Source organism: Lemur catta, chromosome 9, assembly GCF_020740605.2.
Source record: "Lemur catta isolate mLemCat1 chromosome 9, mLemCat1.pri, whole genome shotgun sequence".
NCBI lineage: Eukaryota > Metazoa > Chordata > Mammalia > Primates > Lemuridae > Lemur > Lemur catta.
This window is the reverse complement of record NC_059136.1, coordinates 591,216-617,294: the sequence shown is the minus strand read 5'-3', so window position 1 is coordinate 617,294 and position 26,079 is coordinate 591,216.

The window sequence follows — 26,079 nt, the reverse complement described above, 5'->3', positions numbered from 1 at the left end:
AAAATGATTCCTATTGTATCAACAGGACAAAAAAAGATAAAAGGGCGAATAAAAAGCCCATAATGATATCAACAGATGGCAAAAAGGTGTCTTACAAAACCCAGTATTTATTACCAATGGACAAAACGCTCTGTGAACTAGGATTCCTTGATATAGTGAAGAAACCTTTCCCAAACATCAGCCAACATTAAACTTAATTGAGAAACCTGCAGCTGCTACCGTTAAGACGAGGACACACCTGTCCCCATGGTGGCTGACGCCTTCCTGAGGCCCAGTTGGTGCCGCGCAGTAAGGAAACAGATGAGACGCAGAACTGCAAGCGAAAGTGACAAAACCGTCCTCGTTTTCAGGCATATAATTTTCTACCTGGAAAAAAATCTGCTACAGTTTAATAAAGCAGATTGTTCTAAACTGAATATACAAACATCAATAACATTCCTAGACACCACCTATAAGCAGCTAGAAAATATGATGGGAAAATGTTCTATACATATTTCATATGATTATACAAGTATATGTATTTATGTGGATACATCATACATGTATATTTGAAAACAAACTTAAGAAATATGTAAGACATATAAGAAAAAAATGGCTTTCATTGAGAAACTTAAAAGAAGACTTTAATATTAATAATTAGAAATACGGGACATTTTCTTGAGGCAGGAGATAATTGTAAAGATGTCTAATCCCAATGGAAATCATAGCCAAAGTTTATAACGTTAATTTTTTTCTTAAAAATGTTCTGGTACAAAAACTGCACGTATGCAAAAAGGAAAAGATAATTCTGAAATGGCAAAGCAGTGACAGGGAATTGAGTACGTGTCAGCCAGCTTGTCACTAAGGACACTGGGCAGCTCCGATTCTACCAGCCAGGGTCCCCCCGGGGGCAGACTGCACACTCACAGTGGCACAATCCAAGGGTGGGTCATTCACAAAGGACTGTTTGCAAAGCATGATCAGGGTTTGAAGAACCCCAAGGACAGTGCTGTGACCAATTGCAGAGCTGCTGCCACTCCTGAGCTGAAAGGAAGCAGGTGTCAGACCCGGGAGGGAGAACCCTACAGAGGATGCCACCGAGGGGAACAGTGGCCTTTGGCTGAAGGACGCAGGAGGCCACTCTGGCAGGGAGTCGGGGGATAAACACTGCCCCCTCCCCCATTTCAGCAGGACCCACCCCTGCCAAACATGACGAGAACCCACAGACTGGGGAGCCTGGCCAAGCAGGTCAGCTCTGGGATGGAAAGTGGCACAGAGGACAGCGATGGGTCCAGAGGGACAGAGAGACACCTGGCACGCGCACCTGACATTCAATGGGAACAAAGGCAAACTCCTGCCTGTGATTTCAGAGAGGCATCTGCAGCTGTATTCAGAATGGCAGACACTTGGCTCAAGAGCCACCCCTGAAACAGGGACTTGGAGGGTTCAGTCAGCGGCACCCCAGTGTCCAGTCAGTCATTCGCTTGCTCAGCAAACGTGGGGGGTGTGCCGTGTGCAGACCTGCACGGAGCGTGACAGCTCCAGCATAAACAGAACAAGAATGTACCCTGAGCAGAGGCCATGCTGCATACAGTAGGTGCTCAATGAACGTATGTTGAGCACATGAACGAATGACCTTAAGTGTCATGGCCAGTCTGGAACAGCCCAGTGCTGACCTAGGTGCTCTGGCAGCAGCAGCGGCTGAGGGAAGGGAGGTGGGGCGGGGACAGATCAAATGGTTGTTAAAGTGGGCGGGGTCGGGAGACGCTCTTCTGGACAGGAACGCAGGGTGTCCACCGGACCCTGGACCCCCAGCCCCTCTGGGGAGAGAAGCATGAAATGCCCAGCAGAGCCCCAGGGAGGAAGGCTGGCTGCGGAGGGTGGGCCGGGAGCGCAGCGAGGGCAGGCGCCTGGCGGGGCAGACCCGCTCTCGGGCAGGTGTGGTCCTGCTGCGCCATGCAGGGAGGGTCCCCAAACTGCCAGTCTGGCAGCCTGCAGAAGTGCGAAGAGCGTGGGCTTCTGCGTGGGCGGACTCCAAGCCCTGCAGCGGAGTAGACCAGGGTGTGGTGCAGGGAGTGTCGGGGTCAGAGCCTCGGTCTCCGTCACCACCGGGAAATGAGAAATTCGAATAGCAGAATCACTGGGCAATTTTAGCTGATGGGTGGCAGGAAGGCCAGCCCAGGAGCGGGACAGCCGCCAAATCCCACGGCTCCGCAGCGGCAGCAGCACCAGGAGCCATCCCAGAGCGAGCGTCCTCCAGCCCAGGCCCGAGCGAGGCACGAGGGCCTCTGGGAGTCCCGTGAGCCGCTTTGAGAACTAATGGGGAGGATTTCCCAAAGTCCTGCATGTGCCGGGGCGAGACGTGATGAAAACCCAGCCCAGCCACCTACACGGGCTGTGATTCGGGGCAAGTCCCTTAGCGTTTCTGAACCTCAAAGTCCGCAACTGTGTAGTGGGAATGATCGCACCTCCCAGGGCGACAGTGAGGGTCAGGGGCACTAATTGTGGTAAACACAGAGCAGAGACTCAGGCCTGACGCCTTCCTCTTCCTCCCCCACCCGCTGCTTGAGACTTTGCAAAAAGAGCCAGAGCAAGACCCTTCCCAGCCATGGTTCTGAACACAAGTGGGGCTTTGGGGTGGGGTTAGGGTGAAGCCATCGCGGTGGCCTAGAAAGGGCTGGGTCTCGGGGACTAGAGGTCCTCCCAGCTCTGCCAGTTGTTGGCCCCCCTCTTTGAGCTTCCCCAGGGACCATCAGCGCAGGAAAACCCAGACTGCACCGCAGCTGGAGGAGTCTTTAGAGTTCCAGGGCTCAGCTACCAACCCCTGGGCCCTGCCCGGCTTGGGGTCACTGGGGACTGAGCATGTCCTTGGCCATCAGTTAGCTCTTGGCACTTATCTGGGAGGGATTTTGTCTTTTTTTTTTTTTTTGCTTTCTTTTCCTTTCTCCACCTCACTGGCAATCTGGATGCCTTTGCCAGATGCAAATCCTCCGCACTGTTTGAGTGCTGGAACGTTCCGAAGGGGGAGCTCCTAGAATTCCCAAGCCGGGGTGCCCTCGCACTCCATCTGCACCAGGGGACCAGACCTCGTTAAGAAAGTAATTAAAGCTCTAGACCCTCTCCCCCAAAAAACTTCTTATACACCTGAAAATTTCTTAAAATTTCAGGGATTTCACTAAATCCCCTGCCATGGATCCAGAGATCCCAGGTGAAGAGCCCTGAAGCCACCCAAGCCCCGGACGTCGCAGATGTGGGAGCTGAGATCAGAGAGGGCAAGGGACTGGGCCCCCGTTGCACAGGAAGTAGCAGCAGAGCCGGGGAGATTTTCCCACCTTGCCTCTCGCTGCCTCCCTCAGGCCTCTTGATGCTCCTCCCAGCGTGAGGTCGTGAGAAGCAGGAGGAGCCTCACAGCCCTGTGTCCTGAGAGGTCACCATGGCCCGGGACAGGTCACCTGCCCAAGCCCGGTCTGCTAACCTGGGGACAGCCGGCTCCGCCCCAGGGGCCAGGGCCTCTCCTACCACCAGGGGGCGCATGCGCCATGCGCGGGGCTGGACTCGCCTCCCGGGAGCACCGGACAGCAGGGGGTGAGCGCAGCCCTCCCTCTCCCGAGTACAGAGGGGGAAACTGAGGCCACGAGAACTCAAGGGGCCCCTGGCGTTATCCTGGGCAATTGTCTGCCTTCTCTGTGAGCTTCAGTCTCCCCCTCCAGCCCCCGCAGGGCGTTCAGACCAGAACCCGTTTCCAGCACCGGGACTTGGGGGTCAGTGGACAGCCCCGGGGGGAGCGGGCTGGGACGGGGCTGTCTTCGGAGCCCCAGACGGAGCGAGCAGGGCGGGGGCTCGGAGCCCCGACTCCGCCGCCCGAAGCCCGGCCCGTCTCCCCTGTCCGCGCTGGGCGTCCACGCGGGGCTTCGTTCAGAGGGTTCTGGGCTAAAACGCTTTGAAACCCTGGCCCAGGGGGCCTCTGAGGTGCCTGTAACCCGGAAATCTGTGTGGCTTCAACACTCAGAAGTTTCCAGACTGGGAAAGGCACGTGGTCCCGATGACCTGGGGACGGACCGAGCGCCTGCTTCGTGCTGGGGAGGTCGCCGTGTGTGCTCGGCATCCTCACGTCTGTTTCGCGATCTGCTTCCCCGTGTTTGCCACTGCGTGTGAGGGTTATCCCCCCGCTTTACAGATGGGGAAACTGAGGCCCAAATGACAAGAGAAAAATGAGCCAGATTTTCTTGGGGACAAGATTGTGTTGGTCTTCCCGTCTCCCTAAAAGAAACCTAGAAAGGCAGGAAAACTGTGGGTCCCCCCAGGCTTGTCCCCATGGCCCGGTCACTGCTTCTTAAATTTTGCATTTTTTTTTCTAATTCCAAAGCAACCCATGTTGTTTCCTTTTTAAAAAAAATTTTTAAATATAAAATGTACGGAAAAGCACTCACTGAAACCAAAAGTGAGCACTTTGCTAATCTCACCTCCGCTGTTTGGTGAAGGCTCCACCCAATCCCTGTCCCCAGAGAAGCAACGACCCTTAACTCCCCAGGGGCAGGTAGGTGTCCTTGCAGACCTTTCTCCGTGTGTAGATAAACACGTGTTGATGTGTGCAATAGATAAATACGTCAAAGGCATCCCAAGTATCTCTGTTATGTAAGGAAGAACAGCAAGCCTGCTAAATAGGAATAAAAGCCGTAAAGTTTTACAGGATGCAGAGAAAGAGCAGCCCACGGTGGACGGAGTCTGCACGGCCGCCTCCCGCGGCGCCGGGTCAGTGGCAGCCAGGCCGCGGGGAGCGGCCGTGACTCAGTCCGACCGCTGACCCGGGCAGGAAATGTCAGGAACTCGTCAGGGGAGCGCGGCTCATTGATGTGGCATCAGCACCTGCCTCGAGGGAGCTTCAAGACGTGCTCGGAATCGAGCTGACAGCCCGGTAGCTGCCAGCTCCGGCCACGTCTTCCCGGACCTGGGACCCGGCCCACAGCCGCCGGAAGACACGCCCAGGACACGCACCCGCAGGGTGGAGCGGGACGTCTGGCCTCTGCACCGGTCCTAGCAAATGCCAGATGCCGAGCAGCGACGCAGCATGGGGCCGTTTTTGCTTGTATCTCATTTAATACCCCACAACACCCTTGTAAAATAGCTGTTATTGGCGGCATTTATAAATGAGGAAACCGAGGCTGAGAGGAGTGAAGTCACTAGGCCCAGATCACGTGCGCAGGGGACACCCCCGAGGTCAGAGGCACGGCGTGTGGTCTCGCAGGCCTCACCTCGCCCGGTAAGGAAGCCCAGACAGGTCAGCCCCACCCCCCACCTCCGTCATACAAGCCCGACCCCGCCCTCCGGCGCCCGGCGCGGGTGGCGCCCGGAGAGTCAGGGGACCCGTTGCATAACGTCCTCCTTCTCCGCCAAGAGCTGCAAACGCCCACCTTCCCCATTCACGAATCTGGGCACTGAGTCGGGGGAGTCAGGGAAGGATATTTTAGAAAAACCGTCTCCAGTCGGGGAATCTCACGGTGTAATTATGTAGCGAGGACACGGAATTAGCAGAGAGGCGGCGACACGCCACCGCCTCCCCGCTCGCAGCCTCCCGGGCGGTGGGGCTCCCCAGATCCGAGCACACCGACCCTCGAGGCACGGGACGCCGCCGGAAGCCCCGCAGGGCGTCGCCCCAAGCCCCTGGCCGCCCACGGGGAAACAGAGTCCCCAGGGCAGGCGCTCCCAGCCGGAAGTCACTCAGCGGCGGACGGCCACCAGCCGGTCCCCGGCGCCAGGCCCCGCCCCCAGCCCCGCCCAGCCCCTCCGAAGCCAAGAGACGGAAATAACCCGGGCTCGGGCGTCTACAGTCCAAAATAAGCGCGTGTGCAGCTCCGCGCACTGTTGCCATGGTTACGGACGGCGAGGGCCATGGCTGAGCGCAGCGAATCAGCTGATGACGAGAGAAGCTTCCAACGGCGACGCTCTGCTGGCAACCGCTGCCCTGACTCGCGGAGCCGGTGGCAAGTGCGGGAGTGACCGCGGCGGGCGGGAACCCCCTCGCCATCAGACCCACGTGCACGGGGGCGGCTCCCGTGACGGCCCCGCCTGGCGTCCCAGGGCAGCGGGGACGTGGGCCGCGTTTTCTCCGAGCCCCACCGGGAGGCAGCCGCTGGCCCGGGCAGGGGTGCTCGCCCCGAGAGGTCTCGGGAGGCACCTGCTCCGCATTTTCTGTGTCCTCAAGCGCCTGCGGCACCTGGCTTCAGTCCTCACTCTGGTGTCATTTGAAAACTGGCTGCGACTGCTGTCGTCCCTACGCCCACGCCTCCTTGCAAGGTGATGTCGAATGTCCGCCACTGAGAGAAAGAGTCCAGTTCCCTTCCGCTTGGGGCTGGCCTGTCCTGCTGACTCCTTTTGACCAAAGGACGCGTCGCTGTGCCCGAGTACTGAGGTCCCGTCTTAACCTCTGACCCGTGAGTCTCGCGTCTTCTGCCAGGGTCCACGAAACAGTCACAGGCCGACCTATTAGATGCAAACAGGGTAAAATCCAGTCCCAGATTCAACGCAAACTGGGCATGCACTTGCAGCCTCTGTTCCCTCCTCCCAGAACACTTGTCCCTCAGCATCCGCTCGGCTCCCTCTCTCGCTTCTTTCAGATGTCCGTTAGTCCCGGTCCTCGGAGAAGCAGGCGCCAGGAGGGGTTCCTCATGCTCGGCTGTTATTAGGGGAGATGCCTCCGTGAGAGGAAACGGGGTCGGAGCAGGGAAGGCCGGGCTGCAGTGGTGCAGGTCTGGCTCCGAGGGAAGGAGAAGAGGAGACGGCTCAGTGGAAGCGTCCTCCGGGCTGGGTAGGCCAAGGACGCTTCAGCAGCACTCCAGGGGTCCCTGCGCTGACATGCGTGGACAGGGGGCTCTGACGTCTTGCAGGGAACGGCAGCTGCTGGCAGGAAGCAGCTGTGGGAGCTGGAACCTTCCGCAAAAGCAGCGACAGATTTCAAAGCGCAGCAGCCAGGGCCTTTGGTCAGTTAGGCTCCTGTGGTAGGTCTGCAAGACACGTGCCCACGGCCACCGCAGAGCCTGTGCCAGGCGACCGGGGCTTCCTCGACCACTCCGTGAAAGAGCCAGTCCTGTCCGCCGCCCCAGCTCTCTCCCCTGCTTCCTGCTATTGGATCACAGGGTCACCCCCGATGGTGACATCACTTGTTAGTTTTCCTCCCTGACCACCGACCGGCGAGCCCCATGGCAGGAGAAATTTCTGTCTGTTTTGTTCACTGCTGTATGCCCAGGACGCTTAATAGTGCCCCGACACTCAAAATAAAAATTGATTGAGTTATAAATGAGTGAAACCAGAAATGTTTCCCGATAGGTACCGAAGGCCACGTTCAAACGTGTAAGTCCCCTGCTGTGGACTGTCTGTGTCCTCCCACAGTTCACACGTCGAAGCCCTGACCCCAGGGTGATGGCATTTGGGGACGGGGCCCATGGGAGGTCACTGGGGTTAGGTGAGGTCATGCGAGTGGGGCCCTCGCGATGGAATTAGCGCCCTGTGAGAAGAGGCCGGAGAGCTGCTGCCCGCTCGAGCACGCGGAGGAAAGGCCGCACTTGCGCACAGCGGGCAGGCGCCGCGGGCAAGCCGGGAGGGAGTCCCGAGCAGAGGCCGGATCAGCCAGCTCCTGCTCCCAACCCCGGCCTCCAGGGCGGAGAATACAAGCGTCTGCCGGGCAGCCCGTGGGGCGTATCTGGCTACGGCAGCCCGAGCCCGCAAAGCGCCAAGTTCAGCATTAGTTCACAGTCGAGCATCAGTGAAGTTCCCGACCACTTCACATGATGCTCCCAGACGAGCCTGTCCTACTCCACACACCTCTGAATGTCACCGGGAAGTAGGCGCCTTTCTGCTGGCTGCCACCAGCTGACAAGGAGACAGGAAATCGTATGTCTGTGGCTGGTGGTGGCGACTATATATCGGGGAGGGGCAGATATCTTTGGTTGAGCCTCTAATTTCCCGTCCACTTGAATTTCCCGTCTCAGAACATTCCTGTCTAATCCCGGGCACTCTCCTGCAGCAGTGCGGGGAAGACACGGTGACAGGTAACGGTGGGCTGGACCTGAGCTCCGGGGCAGCAGGCCTTACCTTGTTGCTATGGCAACAGAGCCCGGCGCAGCCCAGCACTGGGGGACTGCTGCACACGCGCCCCTCAGCGTGGGGAGGGGGGCGCAGGCTTGCAAAGGCCTCGTACAGCCCCAGGAGAGTGCAGGTGGCATCAGGGAGCACGTCCGCGATGCAGATCTACTGACCTTCCCGGCTCAATGCCCGGGCCCCGGGCGTGTGCACGAAACCCCGTGGCAGGACAGCTGGGAACGCAGGGTCATCATGATTCCCACAGGCAAGCACCGGGGGTCCAAAATGCAAGCAAGGCCCTTCCTGCGCCCCTGCCCCTCCCACGGCCACCATGACCTCTGCTTCTGCCAGAAGTCCCTGACCCGCCGCCAGCAGGGAGACGAGAGGCTGCGGAGTGATCCGCCGCCTGCTCCGGGGCCCGGACTGGCTGCCTCCGACCAGCTGCGGCCAGTCCCACTCCACGGACAGGCCTGGAGCAGAAGGCCCCGGGAGAGCAAGCGGACACGGGGGCATTAGCGCAAGGGTCCAGCCAAGACGGTGCAGAGGCGAGAAGACAGGTGCCAGGGAAACGTCAGCGGCAGAGCAGCGGGCGTGGCAGCTCCTTGGCCATGAAGGGTGAGGGGTGAACTGGAGGCCGGCAGAGTCAGGGCGTGACTGAGGCGGGCCGCGTGCCTTCCCACAGGCCTGCGCAGTTCCCAAGGCCTTTCCATGCTTGACGGTCTCTGGGTCCTCGCGGCAACGCCGCAGGGCTGGTAAGCTGGGGCAGGGGACGGCGGTCCCGACTCACAAGGGGACACAGGCACTGGCTGGCATTGGGAGCCTCCAGCCCCCCGGGTGACCGAGCCTGGAGCTGGACACAGTCTGGGCACCAGAGCTGATCTGAGACCTTCTTGATTCCTGCGTTCGGTCTGAGCCCGGGAGAGACCACATTTGCCTCCACTTTCTGGCTTTAAAAGTTGAAATCTCTCCTTTCTCTGTGGTTCACATCAGAGGTTCTTTTCTTGGTCAATCTCAAAGGGACCAATTTCCTTGCACTCTATTTAACTGACATTTTTAAAGCATAATAATTGACATTTTTATTATTGTCTTGGAGTGGAGAAGGACTCTCTCAGTCTGACTCAACCCCAGACACTGAAAGACAGAGAGAAAGGTGGAGGAAGAAAAGGAAAAGATTAATAAATTCAATTTTATAGAAATAAATATTGCAAAGGCCATGATAAAATCAGATGCAATCTAGGAAAAATACACTATTTGCAATTTATATCACAAAGAGCTCTACATGTCAATCTGGAAAAAAATCAACAAAGAAATAAGAAAGTGAGTAAAGGATATGAACAGACAGATTTCAGAAAAGAAAATACATACATTTCTTGTAACTATGAAAACGTACCCAGCCTCAAATTAAATGCACTGATAAATCATTTTTCACCCAATGGTTTATCAAAAATCAAAAATATTGACACAGGGTAAGAGAAACAGGGTCTTTCATACATTGTTGGCAAAAGAATGAACTGTTACGAATTTTATGAAGGAGAAAAAATATCTATCATTATCATAAAGACACATGCCTTTTCGACCTAAAATTCCACTTCTAGAAATTCGTCCCACGTACTAACATTTGTGCCATGTTACAAATGTACAAAGTACAATATTGTTTGTGAAAACAAAAGATTGAACACGACCTAAAAGCCCGTCAGTTGGAGACTGGTTATGAAATTATGTTACATCCGTCTAAAAAGTAAAGAACCTGCACTGATGTGTAATGACCTTCACTACTGCAACTGAAAGACCAGGTGCAGAGCGGGACACACAGCACAGCTACTGCCACGAAACAAACGCCCACGTGCCTGGCATCTGCGCGTGGATGGTGGAACTTCCCCAGACGGGTTTAGGGAAACTGCCAGCACAGGTCACTCTTGGGGAGGGAAACAGAATAACTGGGAACCGGGAAGCAAGACAAGACTTCTTACTGTAAACGCTAGTTTTAAATTTGGGTACCATGTGAATTTATGATCTATTAATAAATTAGACATAAAGTGAAATTGAAATGAAAAGGTACGCTGAAAGGTGAAACTTTAAACAGCACGCGCCGGCTTAGAGTGTTGGAAGTGGACACTAGTTTTCTGTGCTGCGTAACAAACTGTCACACACTTAGCAGCTTTAAGCAGCACACCCTAACCACCCCAGTTTCCGAGGGCCGGGAGTCCAGGCACAGCTGGGCGCCGTGCTCGGGTCTCGCGGGTTGGCTGGGCCACGTTTTCACCGCAGCCTCGAGGGGGAGGAGGCTCAGTGCAGGTTTATTCCGGCTGTTGGCGAGATTCATGTCCACAGCCATGGCTGGGGGCTCTGCCGTCTGCCAGCTGTCGGCTGCAGGCCACTCTCAGACCCCAGAGCCTCCCTGCGCCCCCACAAGTGGGGTCCCCAACACGCCTGCTCACTCATCAGGCCTGAAAAGAGAGTCTGCCCAGTCTGCGGAGAGGGAGGCTTCTGGGACAGACTGAGTCACAAGAGTGAGGCCCCCTCACCCTGGCTGCATCCCACCCGTCAGCGGTGAGCACAGGCCCCACTCGGTCCACACAGACGCGAGAACTCCAGGAAGGGGGGCTCCTGGGGGCACCTTAGCGTCTGTTCACTGCAGATGAGGTTTTGAGGAGACAGTTTAAACATTTCAGTGCTCACAAGTTTTCCCTAACGGACATTTACTGCCCATTTTCCATCTACCAAGGGCACTAACTCAAGGCGGAGGCTGTGCTCCCAGACCCCCCTCCCCCCACTGCCTTCCAGCCCGAGGCTCTGGGGGCTGCACCGGAGCCGACCCAGCCTGTCCCCACTACCCTGAGGAGGCAGGAGTGGGTCCCGTTGAAGGCTCGGCACAGAACCTGGTGTGTTTTGTGCTGGGACCCCCGAGGACAGAGACATACAAGTGGTAGCACAGCAAGGGCTCTGGCCCCTTGGTCCCAAGTTGCGTCTCCTAGCAACAAGACGTGCTCACCGTGCAGGGGATGGGCAACTGGGGCCTGCAGACACCCCAAGTTCTCCTTGCCCAACCCCCCTCCAAAGCCTCATCTTTGTCCTGAGGGCCCTCTCATTGCTGGGGTCTCACACTTCCCTGGGTCAGAGTTTCCCCGACATCGAGAAACAAGAGCTTCTGTTGCCCATGTCCTAGGGGTCTCCAGGCGAGGCCAGTCTGGGGACCCCACATGTCCTCCCGTCTCCTCTGGCCGAATCCCTCTCCCCCGAGGCCCCCACTCGGAAGCTCCATCGTGGGTCTTCTCCCAGGCCCCCCTGTAATTAAACCTCTGTGATGGGAGGTCCCTGGGTGGACTCCTGGGAGTGACATGTCCTCCATCATGTCACCAGCATCATTATGATAGCTAGTGTGCACTGACTGTTTACATGTGCCAGCTGTGATCCTGCTAGACGATGTTTGGGGCCCCCACTGGGCACGTGTGCAACCTCAGACCCAGGGAGTTTTGGAATTGCCTGGGGCTGCCCAGGTCACAAAAGAAGCAGGATTCAAACCCAAGCCTGTCTTTTACCAAAAAGTCCCAAGCAACAGATGCTGGTGAGGATGTGGAGAGATGGGAACACTTGTACACTGCTGGTGGGACTGCAAACTAGTGCAACCTCTGTGGAAAGCAATACAGAGATACCTTAAAGACCTACAAGTAGATCTACCATTTGATCCAGCAATCCCAGTACTGGGCATCTACCCAAAAGAACAAAGACATTCTATATAAAAGACATCTGCACTAGAATGTTTATAGCAGCACAATTCACAATTGCAAAGATGTGGAAACAACCCAAGTGCCCATCAGTACATGAGTGGATTAATAAAATGTGGTCTATGTACACCATGGAGTTCTACTCAGCCACAAAAAACAGTGGTGATCTAGATCTTTTGTAACAACCTGGATGGAACTGGAGACCATTGTTCTAAGTGAAGTAATACAAGAATGGAAAAACAAGCACCACATGTACCCACTGCTAAATTGGAACTGATTGATCAGCACCTCTGAGCACACATGGAAGTAAAACTCAAGGGAAATCAATTACGGGCCCGGGGAGGAGGGGATGGGTAAGCTCACACCTAACGGGTACAGTGCACACTCTCTGGGTGATGGGCACACTTATAACTTCGACTCAAACTGTACGAAAGTGAACTATGTAACCACAACGTACGTACCCCGTAAAATTCTGAAATTAAAAAAAAAAAAAACCCAGCCCATGAGACCAAAAGCTCCTGTCCTTCCTGTCCACATGGCAGCTCAGTGACATGACCACGCGGTGACTTGTGGAGCCCCCCCACCCCCGCAGAGAGACAGGCCTCACCGCCTTCCTTCTGGCAGCTCTGCAGGGGTCCTGGCGGTGTCCCAGGGGCAAAGCTCACAGCCCCCCTCCCTGACATGTTTAAGGGGCTCTGCGGCAGCTGACCCGGCACCCAGGCCACCCCCCCCCACCCTCCACGTGGGAAGAGAACTATTCCTGGGACACCTTATGGCTCCACCCTCCCTCCAGACAAACCTGGAACTGACGGGCCTCCAAGGTCGTCTGATGCAAACACGTCCTTCAGCGGTTAGATCCATCGTCTCCTTCACACCCCTCCCTAGGCCTGTCAGCTTCTGCTCACATACCTCCAATGACGGCGAGCTCACTACCGGATGGGGGCAGCCCATGCCAAGGAAACTCAGGCGTCTTCCCTAGAAGGCCGAATTGAATAGCCCAGCCAATGAGAGAACCTTTCGTGAAGTCAAGACACCTGGGAGGAACTTCCAGGTGGAGCGATTTTAAAAAGAGAATCATGGGGGAAAAGCGTCACAGATTGAGAGGCTAAACCTCAAAGCAAATCTGATCACGTCCCCCTCCCCCTGGGGTCCCTGAGTCAGGGTGTGCTGCTGCCACAGAACACCTGGGGCCAGGAATCTACAGGGAACAGAGACATGCTGCTCCCAGCTGCGGAGGTGGAAGCCCCAGAGCCACGTGCCGGCACGGGGTGTCTGGCGAGGGCCTTCCTGCCACCCTCACCGGGCCGGGTAAGAGAGCAAGTGCTGCCTGGAGGCTCCTAAAGGGCTTAATCACCCCCATTTGCCTGAAGAGGAGCCCTCATGGCCTCAGCACCTCTAATGGCCCCACCCCATCATGCCGTCGCATTGACCGTTGAGTTTCAACACCTGAACCTTGGAGGAGGCACGTTCGGCCACGGCAGTCCCCGTATCCCAGGGTGGTGCTTGGCTCCTGTGTCTTTGCACGGCCTTCTCCTGCCGAGGGCCCCAGCATCACGACCCTCCTGCCCGCCGTGCCCTGCCCCCGGCTCACCCTACCTCCAGCCACCCTGGTGCAGCCCCTCCCTGGAAAGACCCTTTGGTGCCCCCCACTTGGGAGATCTCGGCTCCCCCGGACTCCGCCACCCTTCAACACTCTGACGCGTCCTGCGAGCACAGGGCAGTGGTCAGCGCTTCCATGCGGCCTCCGCAGCTCCAGGACCAGCCTCCCTCCTGCGGTCTCGGCGCTGACGGCAGTGAGAAAGCCCCGTGTCCTGAGCACCCCACGGGTGCCGGGCACCGCGCTGGGACCCAGACGGGCGTTCACTAACCCCTTGTGGGAAGCGTCATCTTGGGAGTCTCAGCCATGCTGGATCTCACGGCTGGGGATGGTTTGGGATTCAGATCCAGGTGTCTCCTCTCTCGGCCACCTGCGACCACCCTGTGTCAGGACACTTCACCCTGCAGGCCAGCACTTCTGTGACTGTTCTAGACTCTGGCCCTTAGCAACCAACACATTCTATGTTACAATCTAGTGCTCACCTGTATGCACACGTTCCAGAAAACATCATCTACCCTCTCTACTTGCAGTTCTCTCTGATCTTTTCTGTTTTATTTCATCTTAAGTGCTGGCCACGAGCCACTACATTGATCTTGTGACCCCCTAATGGAGTGGGGACCCCCAGTTTTAGAACACTGCTGTGGATTGGCAGCTCTGCATTCACAGGCCTGGCACACAGTAGGTGCTCAATAAATCCCCAAGCCTGACTGCCACGGAGCCAGTGCCCCACGCTGGCCTTGGGAAGTAGCTGGTCCCGTGAGGCCGACAGACCAGGACGCTGGGGCCTCACAGCCCGGCGGGGACTCGTCCCTCCTGGCGTCACACTCAGACGCAGCAGGAGCTTCCGACGCTACACTGGGTGTTGTTCCGCCGGGGACGCCATTGGTCTGCAGGCACGGTCGTGGCTCCGTGTCAGGCTCCTGCCTCCCACCTGCCACTGTGGCCTTGCAGCCCTGGCCTGGGGACGCGGCGGGCGTGGCGAGGACCGAGGTGCAGACGGGGCAGCTGTCCGCGTCCTGTGTCCCCTCCGTGGTCTGTGGCCCGTGCCGGCGGCAGTGACAGGCAGCTGAGTTCCGTCGGCCCCTGCGTTTCGCCTCCGACTAAACACACACTGAGCTCGAGGGGAGGCCGGGTTCTAACTTTAGCCCCAAAATCTGGGGAACTGGTGCACCTGCCCCAGCACCGCCGCAGCGCAGGCCGTGGGGTCGCCGCGCGGTTTCCCCACGGCGCCCAGGGTCCTGATGCCCGGGAGTCCCGCTGAGGCTGGCGCACTAGGACCCTGGGCGGAAGGAACCACCGTGGCAAAAAGGCCGCTGTTCTGCTGGGGGAGGGGCAGGCGAAACCTTCGGGGAGTTTCCAAGGCCTGGCAGGTGCCCCCGTCAGCCCTACTGGCCTCCACCCCATGGCCTGAGCTCAGCCCGGTCCCCACGGGCTCTGTGTGGGCGCCTCGGGCCTCTGTCCCTCTCCGTCGTGAGCTCTTGGGCTGAGGGGGGGGTCCCCCAGGTCCCCCAGGGTTGGGCAATGGTGACTCCTTCCCACCATCCAGCCTCACAGCTCTCCCTGCGAGGGTGGGTGCTGGGCCCTGCGCAGCTCTGGAGTCGCAGGTCAAACTGCCCCCCGAGTCCTCGGACCACCTTGCTTAGTCCCCACAGAAACCCTGTGCCTGGGGACCATGAGGAGCCCATTCCACACAGGGGTAAACTGAGGCTTGCCAAGGGTCACCACCTCGCTGGCGTTGCACAGCTGGGCCCGTGAGGGGCCACACCCTGCTCCCCTCGGCTCTAGTCCCCTGCCTCCGTGTGGGGCCTCCCCGCCCCGGTCACGGGGTCTGGAGCTTTGCGTGGCCGCTGGCCTCCCCCCACCATGGATGGAGCCTGGGCCAGGACGAGACCCCCGCCAGGGTCCTTGGCTCGCTGTGGGCCTGGGTGTCGGCCCCTCTGAGGCCCCGTCTCCTTATCTGAAAGAGGGTGGCCTCGTGGCCCGTGGCGTTCGCTAGGCCGAGCTCTGTTGCCCAGAATTCTCTTCCCCGAGCGACTCTGGCCAGGGTGCCAGAGACCGGTGGGGCTGCGTGACCCGTGGGCTTGGCGGCGGGCACGGAGGAGGGCGGGGAGGTGGGCCAAGGCCCCTCGCCGGGGGCAGAAAGGATGAAGACGCCGCGCCTGCAGACCCAGTGTGCGCCGGCCGGGCACCAGTGCCGCGCGTGCACCGTCCCACCTTGCCCCGCCAGGGCGTGGCGCGCGGCCGCTCAAAACGACAGATGTGGGTCAACTTAGAGATCATTTGCATTTCTCATTTTTTGCTATTATTTATACAGCAAAAAACTACAGAAATTTAAAAATTTTTAGTATACAATTGTCCAGGAAGCTGTTTCTCTCTCGGCGGCGAGGGCGACCCTGTTCTGAATTCTGGAATCCCCCGCCTGACCCCGAACGGCCCGGGATCGACGCGGTGGGGCGGCTACGGCGCCGGCTGCGTCCTCCGGGGGCTGAGACCGTCCCGACCGCCACGCGTGTGACTTCGACTCGGGTAAACCGGACTCGGGCCCGGCTGCGGGCAGGACACGCGGCGACCGCAGGGAACAGCAAAGCCGGGCCCTGTTGCCATAGCAACAGCACAGCGGCGCTGTTTGGTTGTCAACTCCTGAGAGCAAAGGCAGGACGGAAAGTGGCGCAAAGTGATAGCACAGTTTGGACTGAGGGTGTTTGACCTCTTTCCCCCACACTCCTGTGCGTGTCCCCAGCGTGTCCCCGGCCAGCTGTGACGGTGTCTCTCCCGGGCCTGTCTGAACCAGCGGGAGTACGGTCATTTGCAGATGATCCCTAGAACAGCACTGTCAAAGGCGTCCCCCGGGGACTTGGTCGAAATGCACAGTCTGACCTGCAGGCGGGGGTGGGGGGGGTCCAGGACTGTGTTTCTAACACGCTCCCGGGTGACGCCGACAGTGGCAAAGCCTGTCCAGACTGTCAACCTTTGTGAAGGAAGGAACCGGACCAGGCTGTCCGGGTCCCTGTTGTGTCCTCCAGAGCTGGCACCGCACCTGGCACACAGGTGTGGGGGGAGGGGAGGGGGATCAGTACCTGCCACGTGAGTGAACAAGTGAAGGAACAAATGCATTTGGATTCACCCACGTGCCTGCACTGGTCACATTAACCAAAAGTGACACATGTTCCCGGCAACATCATGAGAGAGGACAGCCTTCTCCTCTCTGGGCTCCTGCTCACCTTTGACAGATCTTCACTTACTTCATTTTATTCTTCCAGAAATTATTATTAATGCATATCTTTGTTTCCTGACACTACTGGGAGGTTACTATGTGCCTTACTCAATGTCCTGTGGCTTTTTTCATAATATCTATGTTGGAGATGGTTGTAGTCTGAATGTTTGTGTCTCCCAAATTTCAGATGCTGGAACCTAACCCCCAAGGTGACAGTGTTAAGGGTGGGGCTCTGGGAAGTGGGTGGGGCCGTCACTCGTGCTGTCAAGGAAGAGGCCTGAGGGAGCCGGTCGCCCTGCTGCCCCCACCCTGTGAGGACGCAGAGATTGTGCCGCGTGAGGAACAGGCCTTGGACAGACCCTGCACCCGCTGCCACCTTGATCTGGGACTTCCAGCCTCCAGAACTGTGAGCAATCAGTTCTATTTGTAAACTACCCAGTCTCAGATGCTTCATTATAGAAGCCCAGAGGGAAAGAGATTGTTCCATATCTGCACGTCTAGGTCCCCTTCCTTCCTCTAAACAGCTGTGCAGGGGTCTATTCCAAATACATCCAAGCATCTCCCTTTTGCTGGGCATTTCTGACTTTACAAGTCCTTTGCTATTTCAGACTAAGCTGTGATAAACACTCTTGTGTATATATTCTTGTGCACGAGAAAGTAACCTGTTAGATAAATTCCTAGATGTGGAATAGCTAAGTCAAAGGATTTTCATTATTTCCTAAATTCTTGGGTTGTAATAGTTATTAATTAAATTTACTCCTTCATGTTTAATAATTGCTATGGTCTGAATGTTTGTGTCCCCAAAACATTCATGTTGAAATTGTCACCCCAAGGTGATGGCAGTAGGAGGCGGGGTCTTTGGGAGGTGACTGGGTCAGGAGGGTGGAGCCCTCACACATGGGATTAGTGCCCTTAAGAGAGCTCCCGGCCCCTTCCTCCACGAGAGGACACAGTGAGGTGGCTCCACTAGGGAGCAGGAAACAGGCCTGCACCCCTCACCAAATCTGTCCCTGCTCGACCCTGGGCTTCCCCTGCTCCAGAACTGTGAGAAGCAGATTTCTGTTGTTTAAAAGGAAACCACTAGTTCAGTGCCGGAGAAGCCCTGGGGTACGGTGGCTTCAGTACCACGGGGTCTACTGCCGGGCTTCCCTTCTTCTCGTGGTCCTGCTGGTCTTGGGTTCCTTGAACCCCAGCACCAGGGCTCCCTCCTCCTCCCCATCTCTCAGTTCTCTCCTTTCTACCTCACCTTCCTCTGCTCAGCTCTGCGACCGTGCACAGCAATGAAGGACGTGAGCTACAAAGTGAGAATTCCTGAATGTGAAGCCTTTTCCACCATGAATGTGAGCAACTATCACTTAACCTCTCTGTTTCAGTGTCCTCGTTTGTGACGTGGGATACAATGAACTTCTCATGGTTTGCTGCACAGATTAAATGAGACAGAGCAAGACTGAGAACAGTGCCTGTCACATTAGTGGGCGTGTTCTCTGCAGTGGCCTGTCACATTAGTGGGCGTGTTCTCTGCAGTGGCCTGTCACATTAGTGGGCGTGTTCTCTGCAGTGGCCTGTCACATTAGTGGGCGTGTTCTCTGCAGTGTCAATTTGGCCACTGGCAGCTACAGGCTCGCGGTGCCTAACCTCACATTCCCAGTAGAAGACAGTCTCTCTGTCACCTGCACAGTCTCAGCTAGGACCACGATCAACCCAATCTGGGTCAAATGCTCACCTTTAAAACAGCCGCTGTGGTCCAGACCATTGGCTCCTCTGGACTGTCCAGGCCTCGGTCACATGCCCCACTTCTGTGGCCCCAGTAGGATTAGCAACTGTGATTACCCCATCAGAACAACAAAGTTTCAGAAAGATACAGTTTTCCAAAGAAAAAGTGGGTTATTTTGCCAGAGGCAGGACGTGGAAAGTGTGTGGAATAGTCAGAAGTGGACAACAGACGGCCTGGTACGTCCCACGCCTTGAGCACCTGACAGGTGCACACACACGTGTACACACACAAGTGCAGACACACACAGACATGCAAACACACACAGACACACAGACACACACAGACACACACACAGACAGACATACACAGACACGCACAGACATGCAAACACACACAGACACACACACAGACACGCAAACACACAGAGACACACAGACACACAGACACACACAGACACAGACAGACACACACAGACACACAAACACACACAGACACACAGACACACACAGACACACACACAGACAGACACACACAGACACGCACAGACATGCAAACACACACAGACACACACACAGACACACACACAGACACGCAAACACACAGAGACACACACAGACACACACAGACACGCAAACACACACAGACACACAAACACACACAGACACACAGACACACACAGACACACACACAGACAGACACACACAGACATGCACAGACATGCAAACACACACAGACACACACACAGACATGCAAACACACGGAGACACACACAGACACACACAGACACGCAAACACACACAGACACGCAAACACACACAGACACACAGACACTGCTTCCCAGGCGTGTAAGTTTTAAACGCCCACTTAACACAATCAGCTCTCACAGGCACATCAAAAACACATAAACACTTGTTCAAAAAAAGACCACAAGTGACCTCCAGTTGCTGCGTGAGGGTCCAGGTCCTGGGCCCTGAGCACTGGGCCTTCCTCTCAGTCAGACGTGGCCCTGGCATGTGGACCTGCACCCTGACTACACACGCGTTTAGCCGCCCAAACACACCCCTGCACGATGGTGGAGAGACCATGGTATGAACACACACACACACACACCCTGTTGAGAAAATGGAAGTGAAGAACAATCCACAGTGTAATCCACGCCCCACTATTAGAGGATAACAAAGACGCCGCTGTCTGGCCACAGGGTGAATTTCTTGGTCAGTCACTACGGGTGCCCTGATTTTGCACGTGAGGAAATCTCCTTTGCCCGTTGTTCCACGGGACCACACATTGCAGGGCCTGGGGAGGAACTCCCCCCCCCCCAGACGTGCTGCCCCAGAACCCTGGTTCCTGCTGGTAAAACTGAGGGGCCTGGGGCTGCCTTTGGCCCTGGGCAATCCCAGACCCAATTGGCCAGTTTGGGATATTCGCCCATAGACGCCTTGAAAATTCTGGTCTTGTACCAGAAAATTGTTTTCTAGTTTTTCCTTTGAGCTGGAATTTCCACAAGAGAAATCCTGCCAAGCGATGGTCTTTGAGTCTGAGCCCTCTCTTGTCATGTCTGCCACTGAGAAATGACCCCTCGAAAATCTGGGCTGAACTGGCTTGTGGTACGTTTTCATATGGAATCTGAATCTCTTCTAAAATTTTTAAAGAGCAATCCTGATTTCAGTACACTTGAAAATAACACAATGAAAACATTTTCTAAGATATCCAAACCTCAATTCCTTCGTGATGACATGCAGGCAGAAAGCCCACCCCCTCTCCAGAAGTTCAGTGGGGAATAAAGATCTACTTTTTGTATAATGTGAGATGACTGACAGGCACAAGCATCATTATATTGTCAGCGTTTCTGCCATCACGGTTCAGAGTCAAAGTTAACTAGCACTTTGATTGAAAACCAAGTAAAACGTCAATGTATCAGACTTTTGGATGCTGTCTCTAAAACTGGAGTTGAAATTCATTCATGTCTGTAAGAGACCAGTTTCCCCACTCTTAAGCATGTAGAGGTGTCTGTATAAAATAAACAAATTCATAAGTACGTAAATTAACCGCCCTTCTGTTGGCTGAATACACCCTCGTTTGACAGAGCAGTCGGGCTCTTCCTATCAGCGCAGACTGCTGTGTCCATCAGGGTTCCAGGCTGCAGGCGACAGAGACGCAGGCTCGATGGTCGGGTGGGAAGGAGTTCGTGAAAGGAGAGTGCATTGCTCTCCGAACTGCTGGAGACCTGGGGCCTGAGTCCAAGATTTCTAGACCAATGACCACGACCACACCACCCATCGTGCTGAGGAGCCTCCTTCACTGAGGCAACCACCACTGTCTCCTGGTTCCAGCCCCCTGTGCACACACCGCAGCAGCACCGCGTCACAGCCGGATCCGCGTAGCCCTCTTTCAAATCAGCATCTCACGCGGTGAGTCCGAGCAGTGCAGGTGAGGTCATGTGCCTTCATCCCAGACACCAAGAAAGATGGAGAGATGGGTTTGCAGGTTCTCCCTTAGGAAATGAGACGGACGTTCTCCAAAGTCACTCATAGCGAGGAGGCTCAAAAGATTCTGCCCGTCCACACATGTGATCAGCGTCCGTTTCAACTATTCATCAAACTAGACTTCTCAGCCGTGAAGTCCATCTCCAGACATCAAATTGGATAACTGCCAAAGTTTTGTACCTTTAGGAGTTGTAGACATCACCTTCCAGAGCCTACAGATTATCACGTGCAGAAATACAGCTGGGACCAAGAAACCTCTCTCTGCCTTTTTGCCCGAACTCCTATTAAGTTGGCCCTAAATAACCCATTGTTGAGCGAGCTCCGTGATGAACAGTCTGGCTTAGCTGGATTCGCTGCTCTCCAAAGGGTGACATTAGACGTCTCTCCCGGGTGGGAATCACGAGACGTCTCTTGGGCACATCCAGTGTTCACCCGTAGTGCTGGTCACCTGACCAGCAGCCGCCTCGCCTGCTGAGATGGTGGCTCTCACTGGCCGCCTTTGTGGCTTCTCTGCCCCCCGTCTCAGGAGCTGCGGGCAAATGCCCGTCTTGATGCCCATGTTTGTGTCTGTGACCTTTTTCCTTAGTGCCTGGACGGATCCTCTAACGCACTCACCAAGATGGCGGCAGGGGCAGATCGAGGCCTTCCTGGGAGTCTCTCCTTGGGAGTCAGGGTCACTGCTGGGGCTGCTGTGAGGGGGACATCGTCTTCTCCTGCCTCCCAGCCCTGACTCCCAGCACCCTCCACAGCCCTCCCCCGAGAGCACACCGAGTCTGGCTGATGGCAGAGAACATGTGTCAGTCCTCCTACAGGGAGAGGACTCAGTAGGAGACAGCCCTGTTATTTGAAAGAGAGTGGGTCTTCATTTGCATACCACCATCCCTGAAGGCTCTTCCGGAGCATTCTGATCCGCACTGATACGTAGGTTGAAAGAGAACAGGCCGGATTTGGTGGCTCTCCGCCCCCCTGCCCCAGTATCGCAGGCACAAGACAAGCGCGAACTAAGTGGGTTTGATCATGTTTGCTGGTGGCCTGGACCACACAGCCCATTTCTCTGTTTTTCTTTTATGTCTTTAAAATAATTTTAAATACTTAGCTAACAAAAGCAGCAACATACTGCTTTTCCTCTTCCCCCTCCATCTACCTCCTGTCACGGAATAATAGGCTTCTGCCACGAGCCTGTGATTTGTCAACTTATTGCGAACTTGACCTTCACTAGGTTGGATGAGGCTGTTGCCTGAGACTGCTCCTTCCCTCCGCGTCCCCAATGTCCTGACACAGAGGACTGGTCAGAGCTCTGACTCCGGTCACCTTTGTCACCGCGAACAGGAAACCAACGCAGTGTTTCTCGTCTGTCAGATGGTTTCCCCTTTCCAAAATGACAGGCTCGTAACCCTGATTTCCCTTCAGCTACTTCTCCTTGCTTTTGTATTTCCATTTCTGCCAGCTGCTTTGTCACTTTTGCATTCTTAACACTGAAGCAATTCACTTTCTGTTATGTAACAAAAATTGAGTTGCCTTTGCTTTCTCTATAGGGGAAACTGAATGCTGAAATTCAATAACCAGTGTTTGCATTATTGTCATTTTGGGACATTCATGCAGAGCCTCATGGGACAGGCTTGCTGCTCACTCTTGCAGAGCCGCTTGCTACTCTGGGAGTTTGTAATCAGGCTCCCTCCTCTCAGCTGCGTCTCCATTCTCCCCACACTCTGCGATGTCACCTGTTCTCCCACGTTCCTCGTCCCCCCAGGACCTCTTCGTGGAGCACTCGGGCTGCACGAACGTCCCTTTGGCTCTCTTTCCACCGGTTTTGGAGTTGATGCCTCAGTTTCCCAAATCTCAGGTCCTCAGTTTCCTTGGTTTACTCTTTTGCTTTGTAGCACATTCTGAAATAGCTCCCAAAACAAGGTGGACGTAGGGGTGACAGCTCAGAGTCCTGTTTGTTCCTCCTGCGTCATCTCAGTTTGGCTGGGTGTGGAATTCCAGGTCCCACGGTTTCCCTCTGCCAGGACGGTCACCATGGCAGACGGAATGAGAGGCAGAGGCCGGACGCCAGCTGTCTTCTAAGCCAGATGTTAAAAAGATTTCCAAAGATGTTATTTTTCATTAAAATATCATTTATGTTAACATGTAATGGGTTTATTTTTTTAAATGATTAATACTTTTTAAAACTTTTTTTAAACATTTTTTTTCTTTAAACTTTGAAGACATTGATTGCTCTGTTGCAATGGAGCACCCACTTCTGAGCTGAGCCCGGGGCTAGTCCGATTTCTGCTCTTCTCGAAGTGACCTGTGTCACCTCTGCCATCTTCAGAACCCTCCGGGGTGGTGTGACGCATCGCAGCAGCATGGCGAGGTGGCGGTCACTGTCACTCCTCGGTCTCAGCACTCGGATGTCGACCCTCCTTAACTAACGTGACTCTCACCGTTCCTTTCCCTCATCTTTTCCACTGGTTTGTCTTTTCACTTGACCTCTTGACCTGTCTCTTCAAACTCATCTCCCAGCTCTGCTCAGAACCGGCTCTGGCAATGTCGCTCCTGGCGTCTCCGTCGTCCCTAGCATCTCTGTGCTGTCCCTCTCCCTAATCATCACCTTGTCACGGCATCCTGCTGGCCGATGAACATGTCTTCTAAAATCTCCAGGGATGCTGATTTAGGGGTGCTTAGTTATTTAAGTTCCCTTTTGTTCCCCAAAATTAATCTCTTTTTTTCAGGGTCTTTTTTCAGTTCATTTTGTCTCTCTCTTTCACGCTGGAAGTTTTCTCCAACTGTTTCGTGATTCTGGATCTCCCTTCATGAAAGAGTGAAACACTCTGGGAGGCCAAGGCGGGAGGGTCGCTTGAGCTCAGGATTTCAAGACCAGCCTGAGCAAGAGCAAGACCCCGTCTCTACTAAAACTAGAAAAATTAGCCGGGCAAGGTGGTGCTCACTTACAGGCCCAACTACTCTGCTCGGGAGGCTGAGGCAGGAGGATTGCAACGGCTTCGTCATGTTTACCAAAACCAGAGATTTTATGATAGATTGAGAATGCTCCTGCCATGTGGTTTTGAAAGACACTTCATTTCTCAGAAGAAAGGCTAGTTTAGGAAATGTGAATATTTAGAATTCCCCGCAGTATTATAGCTTTTGACATCCTTTTGCTTTCTGCGGTGAGTTCTGCAGCCCAGGTGCCACCTTCCTGCCGATGGATCTTTCGCGCTGCGGAGGCATCGAGTGTCTGTGGTTCTGGCTGGAGCTGTTTTTACTTTCTCCCTGGTCCTCACGGTCACATGTGGTCACACTGAGATCCCTGCAGAACGGACTTGGGGTCTCTGGGATCCCCTTGCCACCTCTGTGCCTCTGTCTGGGGCCAGGAGCCAGGGGCAGCCCAGCTCTCGTCACAGCCTCTGGGCAAGGGCCGCTGGCCTGAGTCCCTGCGGCGGTGTTGGCCCTCGTGAGAAATCCCCCGGTGTCACGACATTGTCACGCTTCCCAGACACGGAGGAAAGATGCTCCCAGCAGGAGACATTTGAAAAGTGGGAAACTTGGGAAACCTGAAAACATGAGACTCTTTGGGATCAAATTATTTTTTAGAGACTTAAGACAATTCTGTTCTGTTGATAAAGGGCAGGGTGGGCGAGACGCTCAATGTGAAAAGGCTTCATCTAAATAGCTGAGAGGCACAGAGGCCAGGCAGGAAGCTGAGCTTTGCAAGGGGAGAAACACAGAAATCTCTCCCAAAGCGTTGGGAGGACGGCACTGAGTGCCAGCCAAGGAAAGAAACAAGCAAGTGTGTCAGCCTCCCATGTTGCGGGCCTACTATCTGCCAGGCATCCACAAATCCTGCCTTCTAGTAAGGGAGGTTGAGGAAGGGAGGGAGGGAGGGAAAGAAAGACGTCACCTGGTGATAAAAAAACTATGTAAAGAACTAAAGCAGGCCACCAAGCCCCGAGGGGCTGGGGGCCACTTCATCATGCATGCTCAGGGACAGTCTCTCTGAGAAGATGAAATTTGGGTGACAAGAAGAAGACAGTCATGCCAAGTCCATGTTCCAGAAACATCTGCAGATCCTGTAATACACACGCTATCACCATTTTGCACAGGAAGACTCAGGGCACAGAAGTGTGAAATAACTAAGTCCTGGTCCCCAGCTGGGAAAGGACTGAGTTGGCCCAGACCTGCTCCTGCGTCTACAGTGGGTTCTGCACCCACCACGGACGTGGAGCAGCGGAAATGACTCCGGGGTGCGCCAGCCTCGCCTGAACTCGGGAGGGGCAGTGGGCGGCTGCAGGTGAGTGGAGCAAGCTCTGGGAGGGACACAGCCCTCGCTGTGACACGCAGAGGTGCCGGCTCTGCACCACTCTGGGGCTGCAGTGTGAGCGGTCCCCCTCCCGCTGGGATTGGAACAGACGCCTGGGTGCCCCCAACCTGTGTGACACACCCAGAGTTGGAGTCTCGGGTCTAGGTGGAGTCTGAGAACAGCAAGGGATTTTTTTCCCTGAAAAGGCAAAGAAAAAGGCCCTACGGCATTACCTGGTGAGGAATGCCAGCACGTCCAGGCTGGTGTGGGAGGACCACGTCCAGGGCGGGTGCGACCCGAACCTGCCGCCTTTGGTGACAGTGACAGGAGCGTTGGGTGCAGTGTCCTCCCCCTGGCAGCTCCCCGTGCTCCTTCCTCGAGCACTTCCACAAACCCTCGTCATCGCAGCCTCTGTGAATGCCGCTCTCACACGTCTGGGGCAGGTGCTGGGGAAATGTAATTAAACAGGATCTTCTTCCAACCCAGAAAATCTCTCCACCAGGGCAGAGGAAGAGAAAGAAAACGATTTTATTACTGAATAAGCATTAAGCCGGACTGTGATACACATCTCGGGAAATTCTTGGAGAGATTGCAGAGACAGAGAGAACTTTCACCCTCTTTTGTGGCCACGCGGACATGGCCCATTGCATACACGTGCTTAAGATAAACAGTATCTAGTCCCCAAGTAAAAGGACCGAACTGTGCGATTCGTCACATGCAGTTCTTGAATTCGCCTGATGGCTGGAGTGACCACCTTGCTGATCGGCTTTACCCAGAGGGAAAAGTAACTTCTCGTACCTGCACCTCAGGAGGCTCCTACCTCCCCCGGGAACTGGGAGGTAGAGCGTGATCTTCCTTGCTGACCACACTGCAAATCAGCGGTACCCAGGTCCCTGAGAAAGACGGTCCTGCGTCTCTGGGTCACAAAGCTGGCAAAAGGTATATTTCACTTTTAAAAAGATTTACATGCATTTCAGATAGAGAAAATATTTATAATTACAAGTTTTCT